This window comes from Pseudophryne corroboree, chromosome 3 (assembly GCF_028390025.1).
Source record: "Pseudophryne corroboree isolate aPseCor3 chromosome 3, aPseCor3.hap2, whole genome shotgun sequence".
Lineage (NCBI taxonomy): Eukaryota > Metazoa > Chordata > Amphibia > Anura > Myobatrachidae > Pseudophryne > Pseudophryne corroboree.
In genome coordinates this window covers 517642749-517656288 of record NC_086446.1, presented here as the reverse complement: position 1 = coordinate 517656288, position 13540 = coordinate 517642749, and positions in this window count along the sequence as shown.

Genomic DNA, 13540 nt, shown 5'->3' with positions numbered 1-13540 from the left:
CCTACGCTCTCTCAGCCGTCTATCCACCCGGATGGATAACTGCATGAGCTGATCCAAGCTATCAGGCAAGGGATATTGTACCAGTTGGTCTTTTATCTGGTTAGAAAGACCTCTTCGGTACTGGTGTCTCAGGGCTGGGTCATTCCACTGGGTATCATGGGCCAACCTCCGAAACTCCGTACAGTAAACCTCAACTGGCCTTCGCCCTTGCTTAAGGATCGAAATCTGAGCCTCGGCTGAGGCCGTCTTGTCAGGGTCATCATACAACATGCCCAGTGCCGTAAAAAAAGCATCAACACTTTTAAGCGACGGACAGTCAGGCTGCAACCCATATGCCCAGACCTGTGGGTCTCCTTGTAGCAAGGAAATCACTATGCCCACCCGCTGAATCTCTGACCCAGAAGACTGAGGCCTAAGCTGTAAATATAACTTGCAGCTCTCCTTGAAACAAAAGAACTGCGAGCGATCTCCAGAAAAACGATCCGGAAGATTTACTTTCGGCTCCTTAACCCCTGAAGGTGCTGCTGCTGCGGGAGCTCCGCCAGCGGCCTGGGAGGTGTGCATTTTAATGGACAAATCATTAAATTGACGAGTCAGGACCTGCACCTGATCGACCACCTGTTGCAACGTATTTTGAGGGGTATGCTCCATATTCCCACAAAATTTCAACAGGAGTATTGGGCTGCTGAATATGTTATGCACACCAGTGCCTGCAGGAATGTACTGGTGTTTGAACTGTTATACACACCAGTGCCTGCAGGAATGTACTGGTGTCTGAACAGAGAGGGATGCAAAACAAATGAACTCACAGACAGACTGGGAAATATGACATAACGTACACAGAAGGTGATAGGGTAACAAAACCAACACAGAGTGAACAGAGAAGCCCAGAGGCTAAGAAACTGGGTGTCTCCCTAGTATTAGAAATGCTCAGATGGAAAAAGCAAGATGTTGTGTTTTAATACGTAGAGAACCCGAAATGCTGTTGCTAAGGGCAACAGCAAAACCCTAAAGGGTTACCAACGGGTGTGGCAGTAAACTCCTTGGTCAGAGATGGAATAATAGACACAAGGAGAGTCTCCACAATCCTAATTCTCACTTGCAGGGCCCAGGTTCAGCTTACTGCCACTAAACTGACACATGGACGCCCTGCACAGTGAGAGAGGATTATGCAGGCAGGTCTGAAAGTACAGCCACAAACCTGCTGGGTTCACAGAATAGCAAAAGAACCTCAGCAGGCTAAACGACTGACTCCAGTCTTACTGCTAGGTCTGGATTGGCAGAGTGTAGTACCAAATGCCCAGGCCTATTTGCAGTAAGCAACAACAAAATACAAAGCTACACAGTACTGGCTAACTTTCAGGAACTGACTAACCAACAAAGATTCAGCAGCATCTGCTTATCCTGAGAAGAGGCCTTATAAAGCAGGTGCTGTCCACGCCCCCCTCAGACCTCACAGACTGTGAGCACAAAAACCAGCACCGGATCCCATGCCTGTAACCACTGCACAGCAAAAGACCCGAACCGGAGTATCAGCTGCGCTCAGGTTACTCCGCTAGCACTTGTCTCCCGGTTGCCATGACGACGTGGCAGCACAGGGCAGGAGACCCTAACAGCATGGCAGGTAGAATGAAGGACTTGCCAAAGCAGCCAAAGTTTTCATGCAGTGACATTCTTTAAGGTATGAGGGACCATAAATTATATTATGTCTGTGTAACTGTATAAGATAATGTGCCTGTAACTCTGTGTATGTGTCTGTATATGTCTCTGTGTAACTCTATATGTGTCTGTAGCTCTGTATATATGTCTGTAGCTCTGTATATGTGTCTGTGTAACTATGTATACTGTATGTCTGTAACTCTGTATCTGTGTCTGTGTAACTATGTATCTGTAGCTCTGTGTATGTGTTGGATCAGTATGATTCAATGCCGCTTGGGATCCTGGTGGTCAAAATACTGACGATGGGATCCCGATATCTCGAAACCGACAGGGGTGGGTAAGGGGTGTTCTCCCCTCTCCCCAACCCCCTAACCCTCCCACCCGGCAGCCTAACCCTAACCTCCTTCATTGGTGCCTAACCCTAACCACCCCCCATGGTTACCTAAACCTAGCCCGTTCCTGATGCCTAAACCTACCTGGAGTAATGTGTAAAATGGGTCTCTACCTAGCATAATGTGTAAAAGGGGCTCTACCTGGTGTAATGTGTGTAAGTGGCGCTACTGTGTGGCGTAATTTGAATAATGGAGACTGTTGTGCAGCCTAATATGAATCTGTATTTTTTGGGCCACGCCCCTTCCACGCGAAGCCACGTCCCTATATTTTTGGTGCATGAGGGGGGCTGCTATTTTGTGTGCGGCCCTCGAATCCTGACAGGAAAGTGTCAAGTGGCCCCTCAGCTGAAATAATTGCCCACCCCTGTCCTAGAGGATGCTGGGGACTCCAAATGGACCAGGGCGTATAGACAGGATCCGCAGGAGACATGGGCACTTTAAGACTTTAAAAGGGGTGTGAACTGGCTCCTCCCTCTATGCCCCTCCTCCAGACTCCAGTTAGATTCTGTTAGATTCTGTGTCCAGAGAGACTGGACACAAAACAGGGGAGCTCTCCTGAGTTTCTCTGAAAGACTTTATGTTAGGTTTATTGTTTTCAGGGAGCACTGCTGGCAACAGGCTCCCTGCTTCGTGGGACTGAGGGGAGAGAAGCAGACCTACTTCTGTGAGTTCAAAGGCTCTGCTTCTTAGGCTACTGGACACCATTAGCTCCAGAGGGTCTGATCACTTGGTACATCCTAGCTGCTCGTTCCCGGAGACGCGCCGTCGTCCCCCTCACAGAGCCAGAAGAAAGAAGCTGGGTGAGTAAAAGAAGCAAAGAAGACTTCATAAAGACGGCAGAAGACTTCAGTCTTCAGAGGTACCGAGCAGCGCGCCATTGCTCCCACACACAAGCGGCACTACAAGGGTGCAGGGCGCAGAGGGGGCGCCCAGGGCAGCAATAAAACCTCCATATCAGGCTGGCACAAGAAGTATACAGTGCATAGGTACTGTATACAGACCCCCGCCAGGGTAAAACAGCTAAAAAATAGCGGGGCTGAAGCGCGCCATTAAGGGGGCGTGGCTTAGCCCTCACAGCTCTACACAGCACCATTTTCTCCTCACAGAGACGCTGGCCCTGCCAAAAGCACTGCTGATGCTATCACAGTGAAAAACAAGGGGGGCACAGTGGTTTAGTGTGTTATATGTATAAGCACAATATATAAGGAATATGGTGTAATAGAGATGAAAAACGTCTTCTGTGTTTCCCTGACATAAAATAATCAGTGTAATGTCGGTAGGTGGTTAGTACATGTGTGTCGGCATGTCTACGGCTGAGTACTCTGTAAAAAATGTCTCAGTCGGCACCGCCGACGCCTGATGTTACTTGGTTCATGAAAATACGTATCAACATGTCAGTAGATGTATAGCTTTCACAAGGGAAAACTATATAGGACATACAGACGTGTGTGGGTGACCTTGTCGGCACCAACAAATCTGACTGGGTAAACATTGCATGATACTGTGATGCTTTTCAAAAGGCTTTACCTGTATGTATATAAGAGATGTGCACCGGACATTTTTCGAGTTTTGTGTTTTGGTTTTGGATTCGGTTCCGCGGCCGTGTTTAGGATTCGGACGCGTTTTGGCAAAGCCTCCCTGAAAATTTTTCGGCGGATTCGGGTGTGTTTTGGATTCGGGTGTTTTTTTTCCAAAAAACCCTCAAAAACAGCTTAAATCATAGAATTTGGGGGTAATTTTGATCCCATAGTATTATTAACCTCAATAACCATAATTTCCACTCATTTCCAGTCTATTCTGAACACCTATCACCTCAGAATATTATTTTTAGTCCTAAAATTTGCACCGAGGTTGCTGGATGACTAAGCTAAGTGACCCAAGTGGCCGGCACAAACACCTGACCCATCTAGGAGTGGCACTGCAGTGTCAGACAGGATGGCACATAAAAAAATTGGCCCCAAACATCACATGATGCAAAGATAAATTAAAGAAAAAAGAGGTGCAAGATGGAATTGTCCTTGGGCCCTCCCACCCACCCTTATGTTGTAAAAACAGGACATGCACACTTTAACAAACCCATCATTTCAGTGACAGGGTCTGCCACACGACTGTGGCTGAAATGACTGGTTTGTTTGGGCCACCACCAAAAAAGAAGCAATCAATCTCTCCTTGCACAAACTGGCTCTACAGAGGCAAGATGTCCACCTCATCCTCATCGTCCGATTCCTCACCCCTTTCACTGTGTACATCCCCCTCCTCACAGATTATTAATTCGTCCCCACTGGAATCCACCATCTCAGGTCCCTGTGTACTTTCTGGAGGCAATTGATGGTGAATGTCTCCACGGAGGAATTGATTATAATTAATTTTGATGAACATCATCTTCTCCACATTTTCTGGAAGTAACCTCGTACGCCGATTGCTGACAAGGTGACCGGCTGCACTAAACACTCTTTCGGAGTACACACTGGAGGGGGGGCAACTTAGGTAAAATAAAGCCAGTTTGTGCAAGGGCCTCCAAATTGCCTCTTTTTCCTGCCAGTATACGTATGGACTGTCTGATGTGCCTACTTGGATGCGATCACTCATATAATCCTCCACCATTCTTTCAATGGTGACAGAATCATATGCAGTGAAAGTAGACGACATGTCAGTAATCGTTGGCAGGTCCTTCAGTCCGGACCAGATGTCAGCACTCGCTCCAGACTGCCCTGCATCACCGCCAGCGGGTGGGCTCGGAATTCTTAGCCTTTTCCTCGCAGCCCCAGTTGTGGAAGAATGTGAAGGAGGAGCTGTTGACGGGTCACGTTCCGCTTGAGTTGACAAGTGTCTCACCAGCAGGTCTTTGAACATCTGCAGACTTGTGTCTGCCGGAAAGAGAGATACAACGTAGGCTTTAAACCTAGGATCGAGCACGGTGGCCAAAATGTAGTGCTCTGATTTCAACAGATTGACCACCCGTGAATCCTGGTTAAGCGAATTAAGGGCTCCATCCACAAGTCCCACATGCCTAGCTGAATCGCTCCGTTTTAGCTCCTCCTTCAATCTCTCCAGCTTCTTCTGCAAAAGCCTGATGAGGGGAATGACCTGACTCAGGCTGGCAGTGTCTGAACTGACTTCACGTGTGGCAAGTTCAAAGGGTTGCAGAACCTTGCACAACGTTGAAATCATTCTCCACTGCGCTTGAGTCAGGTGCATTCCCCCTCCTTTGCCTATATCGTAGGTAGCTGTATAGGCTTGAATGGCCTTTTGCTGCTCCTCCATCCTCTGAAGCATATAGATGGTTGAATTCTACCTCGTTACCACCTCTTGTTTCAGCTGATGGCGGGGCAGGTTCAGGAGTGTTTGCTGGTGCTCCAGTCTTCGGCACGCGGTGGCTGAATTCCGAAAGTGGCCCGCAATTCTTCGGGCCACCGACAGCATCTCTTGCACGCCCCTGTCGTTTTTAAAAAGATTCTGAACCACCGAATTCAATGTATGTGCAAAACATGGGACGTGCTGGAATTTGCCCACATGTAATGCACGCACAATATTGGTGGCGTTGTCCGATGTCACAAATCCCCAGGAGAGTCCAAATGGGGTAAGCCATTCTGCGATGATGTTCCTCAGTTTCCGTAAGAGGTTGTCAGCTGTGTGCCTCTTATGAAAAGTGGTGATACAAAGCGTAGCCTGCCTAGGAACGATCTGGCGTTTGCGAGATGCTGCTACTGGTGCCGCCGCTGCTGTTCTTGCTGCGGGAGGCAATACATCTACCCAGTGGGCTGTCACAGTCATATAGTCCTGAGTCTTCCCTGCTCCACTTGTCCACATGTCCGTGGTTAAGTGGACATTGGGTACAACTGCATTTTTTAGGACACTGGTGACTCTTTTTCTGACGTCTGTGTACATTCTCGGTATCGTCTGCCTAGAGAAATGGAACCTAGATGGTATTTGGTACCGGGGACACAGTACCTCAAACAATTCTCTAATTCCCTGTGAATTAACGGTGGATACCGGACACACGTTTAACACCAACACAGCTGCCAAGACCTGAGTTATCTGCTTTGCAGCAGTATGACTGCTGTGATATTTCATCTTCCTCGCAAAGGACTGTTGGACAGTCAATTGCTTACTGGAAGTAGTACAAGTGGTCTTCCGACTTCCCCTCTGGGATGACGATCGACTCCCAGCAGCAACAACAGCAGCACCAGCAGCAGTAGGCGTTACACTCAAGGATGCATCGGAGGAATCCCAGGCAGGAGAGGACTCGTCAGACTTGCCAGTGACATGGCCTGCAGGACTATTGGTTTTCCTGTCTAATGAGGAAATTGACACTGAGGAAGTTGGTGGTGTGGTTTGCAGGAGCTTGGTTACAAGAGGAAGGGATTTAGTTGTCAGTGGACTGCTTCTGCTGTCACCCAAAGTTTTTGAACTTGTCAATGACTTCTGATGAATGCGCTCCAGGTGACGTATAAGGGAGGATGTTCCTAGGTGGTTAATGTCCTTACCTATACTTATTACAGCTTGACAAAGGCAACACACGGCTTGACAACTGTTGTCCGCATTTCTGTTAAAATAATTCCACACCGAAGAGGTGATTTTTTTTTTAATTTGACCAGGCATGTCAATGGCCATATTCGTCCCACGGACAACAGGTGTCTTCCCGGGTGCCTGACTTAAACAAACCACCTCACCATCATAATCCTCCTTGTCAATTTCCTCCTCAGCGCCAGCAACACCCATATCCTCATCCTGGTGTACTTCAACAGTGACATCTTCAATTTGACTATCAGGAACTGGACTGCGGGTGCTCCTTCCAGCACTTGCAGGGGGCGTGCAAATGATGGAAGGCGCCACCTCTTCCCGTCCAGTGTTGGGAAGGTCAGGCATCGCAGCCGACACAATTGGACTCTCCTTGGGGATTTGTGATTTAGAAGAACGCACAGTTCTTTGCTGTGCTTTTGCCAGCTTAAGTCTTTTCATTTTTCTAGCGGGAGGATGAGTGCTTCCATCCTCATGTGAAGCTGAACCACTAGCAATGAAGATAGGCCAGGGCCTCAGCCGTTCCTTGCCACTCCGTGTCGTAAATGGCATATTGGCAAGTTTATGCTTCTCCTCAGACGCTTTTAATTTAGATTTTTGGGTCATTTTACTGAACTTTTGTTTTTTGTATTTTACATGCTCTCTACTATGACATTGGGCATCGGCCTTGGCAGACGACGTTGATGGCATTTCATCGTCTCGGCCATGACTAGTGGCAGCAGCTTCAGCACGAGGTGGAAGTGGATCTTGATCTTTCCCTATTTTACCCTCCACATTTTTGTTCTCCATTTTTTAATGTGTGGAATTATATGCCAGTAATATATCAATAGCAATGGCCTACTGTACTGTACTGTACTATATATGTATACTGTTGGTGACCAAAATGCTGCACTGTAATACAATATATACTGCTCACAAAAATGCCGCACAGATATGGAATGGATACGTGCACTCAGTGACACAGAGCTGCAAGATACAGCAATGGCCTACTGTACACAACTATATACTGTTGGGTCACCAAAATGCTGCACTGTAATACTATATATACTGCTCACAAAAATGCCGCACAGATATGGAATGGATACGTGCAGTGACACAGAGCTGCAAGATACAGCAATGGCCTACTGTACACAACTATATACTGTTGGGTCACCAAAATGCTGCACTGTAATACTATATATACTGCTCACAAAAATGCCGCACAGATATGGAATGGATACGTGCAGTGACACAGAGCTGCAAGATACAGCAATGGCCTACTGTACACAACTATATACTGTTGGGTCACCAAAATGCTGCACTGTAATACTATATATAGTACTGCTCACAAAAATGCCGCACAGATATGGAATGGATACGTGCACTCAGTGACACAGAGCTGCAAGATACAGCAATGGCCTACTGTACACAACTATATACTGTTGGGTCACCAAAATGCTGCACTGTAATACTATATATACTGCTCACAAAAATGCCGCACAGATATGGAATGGATACGTGCAGTGACACAGAGCTGCAAGATACAGCAATGGCCTACTGTACACAACTATATACTGTTGGGTCACCAAAATGCTGCACTGTAATACTATATATACTGCTCACAAAAATGCAGCACAGATATGGAATGGATACGTGCAGTGACACAGAGCTGCAAGGTACAGCAATGGCCTACTGTACGCAACGATATACTGTTGGGTCACCAAAATGCTGCACTGTAATACTATATATACTGCTCACAAAAATGCCGCACAGATTTGGAATGGTTACGTTCACTCAGTGACACAGAGCTGCAAGATACAGCAATTGCCTACTGTACACAACTATATGCTGTTGGGTCACCAAAATGCTGCACTGTAATACTATATATACTGCTCACAAAAATGCCGCACAGATATGGAATGGATACTTGCAGTGACACAGAGCTGCAAGATACAGCAATGGCCTACTGTACTGTACTACTATAATTATTATATACTGGTGGTCCCCAGTCCCCACAATGCAGCACACTGATCAGATATTTGCAGCACACTGAGCACAGATATGGAGCGTTTTCAGGCAGAGAACGTAGATATTTTCAGCACACTGAGCACAGATTATTTGCAGCACACTGAGCACAGATATTTGCAGCACACTGAGCACAGATTACGGAGCTTTTCAGGGAGAGAACGCTGCCACGTCCTCTCCGTTCAATCTCCAATGCACGAGTGAAAATGGCGGCGACGCGTGGCTCCTTATATAGAATACGAATCTCACGAGAATCCGACAGCGGGATGATGACGTTCGGGCGCGTTCTGGTTAACTGAGCAAGGCGGGAAGATCCGAGGCTGCCTCGGGAACCGTGTAAAATGGGTGAAGTTCGGGGGTGTTCGGATCTCGAGGAACCGAACCCGCTCATCTCTAATGTATATATATATATGTATATATATGTATGGTACGGTTGCACAGACGTAGTAATATCTGTGGAGGGTGTATTATTCTTATTAGATATTTCCCTCAGAACCCTCGAGGTCGCAAAAATGTTATTTTGTCCAGTTGCTACTCCCGGATATCGACACGAATAATAATTCTTATGTCGACCATAAAGTTCCTGATTAGATCCACAAATCAGCGTTCATTACATGTTTCACACACATTAAGAATGTATTAACGTCACTAGGTATATATATATATATATATATATGAGTTATATATATACAGTGATATATGTGTGTATACTATATATGTGTATATAAATGGGCAAATTTATATATATATAAACTTTATAATGAATGCTGAAGTAAAGTTATTCCTTTTCATGTGCTGGTCGCTCTGTTGAAATACTCTAGGTCAGCCGTGACAAGATGGCTTCGAATCCTCGCGAGGAGGCCGAGTGTTATTCTTTTCCCGCTGTGGATAGAATAAAGTGAGAGTCAACCCCTGCCCGGCATGGGGCCCTGTCAGAGAGGATCTTATACAGGAAGCTAAGTGATATTTTAATTATATATATTGATTATACTTGCATTACATGCGCATGGGGGATTGCTTGTATTCGGAAATGGTCGGTTACTTTGTCATCCGATATAATTACCCTGGGAAGAGATGGGATACTCCTTATGTTGGGTCATATCTGGAACATGGTAGCATATGGCCGGGGACTCTTGGGTCCGCGAGCCAAGTCCAGGGCGGTCTCGGTTGAGAGGGCATTGTGGATTCACTAAACGGTTGCTACTGCTGACTCCAAGATGAGATGGAGTCTCTTTCCTGGGGAAGTGAAGCCTGGTTTGGGGATGGCTTTGTGAATATGCGCGCGGCGGATGCCACTGGTAAGTCTACTTTCTTGCCCTAGGTTACCTCACTAAGGTGAATAACGCATTCTTGTAGGATGCAGTCATTTCGACCGAATGGATAAGGATTCCCCTTTTCTTTGCAGGAAAAGGAGGGCGAAAGGAGGTAAGAGGTCGGCTACCTTGTTTTCAGGTTCACAGGAGCAGAATTCATCCTATGTTTCTGCCAGGTCCACCGCACGCGTCTAAAACTCTTCAGTCAGCCCTGGAAAGGACAGGGACCAGTGAGTTAAGGATAGCATCCCTAGGGGAACATACGGGAGTGGTCCAGACGTTTCCCCTGAATGATTTTTTCAAATAGACCTTACAGAGTCTCCTCCGGACAGGGAGGTAATATGTGACACAATACGAGAGTTGTGTCAGGATCAGGTCATTGTCTGGCTGTTCCGGTCACAAGAAAAAAAGAAAAAAGAAGCTGTTCTTCAAGCTTTTTTGTCTTTCCAAGACCGGACGGTTCGAGCCCTTTCGAATCCTATATCTGAAATCTCAAAATTTCTACTCGAGTTCCATGAGGGAATCTCTCATGGCAGGTTTCTCCACTCTGAAAAAGGAGACAGGAGGTCTAATTACGGTTTCTTCCGCATTAGGCTTACATGAGGTTCCGATTCAGGATTGGCATTTCGCCAGAGTGATGGCGGTATGAGGAGTTTTTCCTTCGAGGGTAAGGAGTCAGAAGTATTCTGTACTGGTTTGCTCTCCGGATTACGGAGAGATCATGAAGCAAAATCGTGAAAAACCTTGCATTCTCCCTGACAGTTCTCAGTACTTAGCGGAATACCGGTTGGTCCCTACGACGTGGGGGTCGGTTTGGCCAATATTATTTCTTCCAGTGGAAAGAGCTCTGAAGATTCAGAGGCTAGTCAGACGTGCAACAATGTCAATCCATCAATACATTCAGTTACTTGAATGGGGTTGTGGCCTACGAGGCCATTCAGTGGCTAGCTTGCATGCCAGAGTTTTAGCAGAATTTGTTGGACGAGTGGTCCGGTTTCCACCTGGGATAATCATGATTTCAAGACCAGAATATCACTCCCATGGCGGCGGCATGATTCTCCCCAAGGACGGGTGTCAAGTTAGGATACTGGTCATCCCATTAAAGGTCTAGAGTTAAGGGCCGTTTATATCGGTTTTCTACAAACAAAAACCGAAGAGGAAATGGCAGAAGACAGAAAGATTTTCCGCTGAGCGACGAAAACGTTTACGCGCTCTGTCAGAGAAGTTCGTTCCAAGAGTGGACAACTGGGAAGCAGTCTTCCTCGGCGGACACGTTCTCCATTCAGGAGAGTGGAGTCTTCATCAAGCGGTTTTCACAGAAGTGACATGTTTTGGGGAATTCCGCATATAGAGAACATGGCGTCTCGCCTCGACAATAAACTTCAGAGATTTTGTTCAGGATCGAGGGTCCCTCAAATTAGCGGTGGACGCCCTAGTGACACCGTGGGTGTTTTTGGTTGGTCTATGGGTTCCCTCCACTTCCAATCTTTCCAAAAGAGGCTAAAGATCATAAGAAGAAAAAGGTTCAGGTGATCCTCGTTCTTCTAGACTATTCAAGGAGGGCTGGTATCCTGACCTTCAGGGATTACTCATAGGAGATCCCTGATCTATTCCTCTGCGAGAGGATCGGTTACAGCAAGGGCCGTGTGGGTTCCAAGGCTTACCGCGGGTTCCAGTGACGGCTTGGAGGTTGAACGCCGGATCCCAACCTGAAAGGGTATTCCCAGCGAAGTCATCCCTACTTTTCTTCAGGCAGAAAGAAGTAACGTTGAATCTTTACCACCAATTCTGGGGAAAGTATGTGTCTTGGTGTGAATCCAAGAAAGTTCCTACTGAAGCATTCCAATTGGGTCGTTTTCTCCATTCCTTCCTTACAAGATCGTGTGGATGCAGGTCTTAAGTTGGACTCGATTAAGGTTCGGGGTCAGCCTTATCGGGTTCCTTACAAAATTAATGGGCCTCTTTTCCAGAGGTTCACACTTTCGTAAAAGGAGTGTTACACATCCATCCTCCCTTGTGCCCTGTGGCATCATGGGATCTTAACGTGCGTGCAGTTCCTGCAATCTCATTGGTTGGACTTTTCAATACGGTTGAGTGGACATTCCTCACTTGGAAAGTGGTCATGCGGTTGGCCTTGTCATCTGCAAGGCGGGTGTCTAAATTAGCGGTTTTGTCTCACAAGAGCCCCTGTTTAATCTTCCATGAAGATAGAGCAGAGTTGAGTACTCGTCAGCGTTTTCTGCCAAATCTGTGATTTCATCGTTTCACATGAACCAACCTATTGTGGTGCCGGTGGCCACTGCCGCCAGGGTGACATTGAGGTATCTCGATATGGTCTAAGTTTGAAACTTTATGTTGCCAAAATGGCTTAGATTAGGAAAACAGACGCTCAGTTATCCTGTATGCTCCCAACAAGATTGGGGCTCCTATTTTCAAAGCACACTATTGCATGCTCGGTCTGTGGTACGACTCAGCAGGCTCATTCGGCAGCTGGATTGCCGTTACCGAGATCGGTGAAAGCCCATTCTACCAGAATGGTGGGCGCGTTCTGGGCGGCTAACCGTGGGGTCTTGGCATTCTTGATTTGCCCAGCGGCTCCTTGATAGGGTTCAAACACCTTTAAGAAGTTTTACAAGTTTGATACCCTGGCGGGTATGGACCTCATTATTGGTCAATCGGTGCTGCAGAGTCATCCGCACTCTCCCACCCGTTCTGGAGCTTTGGTATATTCCCCATGGTCCATTTGGAGTCCCCAGCATCCTCTAGGACGTATGAGAAAATAGGATTTTAATACCTACCGGTAAATCCTTTTCTCTTAGTCCGTAGAGGATGCTGGGCGCCCGTCCCAGTGCGTACTGTATCTGCAGTTATTAGTTGGGTTACACACATGCTGTGTTTCTTTTCAGTCAGCCTATTGCTGACGTTTTTCCGTGGCATAGGTTATGCTATTATTGATGATGTGTACACACAAGTTGTGTTCCGTTCTGGCAGCGTTTTGCTGTGTTTTAGTCATGCCGTCAGCTGGTATTCTCTTGAATGCCACGTTCTGCGGCATGCTGGAGGTGTGAGCTGGTATGACGCTCACCGTGTTTAACGGATAAATTCTTTCCTCGAAATGTCCGTCTCCCTGGGCACAGTTCTATAACTGGAGTCTGGAGGAGGGGCATAGAGGGAGGAGCCAGTTCACACCCCTTTGAAAGTCTTAAAGTGCCCATGTCTCCTGCGGATCCCGTCTATACCCCATGGTCCATTTGGAGTCCCCAGCATCCTCTACGGACTAAGAGAAAAGGATTTACCGGTAGGTATTAAAATCCTATTTTTTTCTGCAGGCTGCCTTATTACTAGTCCCAGCACTCAGCACTAGGCTTCACTACCATAACCCTGCAGCCTGGGGCTGCACCAGGGGTTAACTTCTCCCTGCATTGAGAGCTGGTTGTCCCAGTTTCCCAGCAGGTGACTCTGTTCTCACTTTACACATGGTGCCTAGCACTGATCACACATTTAAAATTGGTGCCTAACACTGGTAACATTTTAAAAAAAGGAACTTAGCGCTTATTGGTCCATTCAAAGATGGTGACGCAGCACGAGGGTTAACCCTTTCAGCGGCACAACAGACATTTTGTTCATGTGGGTCAGGTCTCCGGCCACATC